Raw genomic sequence first — 770 nt, 5'->3', positions numbered from 1 at the left:
TTTGCTGATGAACTTCTGAAGCTCATGCCAAAACCAAATTTAAGCCAGGCCAAAGCCTAAGATGCTCGCATGATGCTCGCCTCGCATCTCTTTCCTTTCGGCAGTGAATAGTTGCTTCTGGGCTACTACAAGGCGCTGACTGCATGCGACGTTACCATCCACATTCTGTTTACCTCAAAACCTTTCACACCACAGCAACAGCGACCGTCTCGCATCTATTTTAGTAATTTAATTTTAGAATAAGATCAATTGGAAGAATTTATTGGACGAATGGAAAACTAAGGTGAAGACAAGCAGCCGACGGCCCGGCAGACGACGCGCTGCGCGGCAACCCGCCGCACTGTAGATTAGGTAACAGTAACATAACACACATTTAAAAAAAATGGACTTTCATTAAACGCCTGAGTCCCTAAACGACAGTTCTTGCAGGAGTTATTTTCAAATTCGTTTTTTAAAGAGCATTTTATTTATATTTATAGGATAATATTATACGCAGGAGCGCCCCTGCGAACAACGGCTTTAAAACATATGTACAGGAGTGAAGCTCCTGCGATCAAGGGCCCTATCCATTGTGTGCAGGAGCAAGCCTCGGGGGCCTACTCCTGCGGACAAGGGCTAATTGCATTGCATGCAGGAGTAGGTCCTGGAGCCTACTCCTGCGGACAAGAAGCAAAAATGTTATGCACAGGAGCAAGCCCCTGGAGAATACTCCTGCGAACAAAAACCGAAAAACGTTATACGCAGGAGCGGGTCCCCGGAGAAGACCCTGC

The sequence above is a fragment of the Thrips palmi genome, unplaced genomic scaffold, assembly GCF_012932325.1.
Source record: "Thrips palmi isolate BJ-2018 unplaced genomic scaffold, TpBJ-2018v1 HiC_scaffold_3, whole genome shotgun sequence".
Lineage (NCBI taxonomy): Eukaryota > Metazoa > Arthropoda > Insecta > Thysanoptera > Thripidae > Thrips > Thrips palmi.
Note: the sequence above shows the minus strand (reverse complement) of the source record.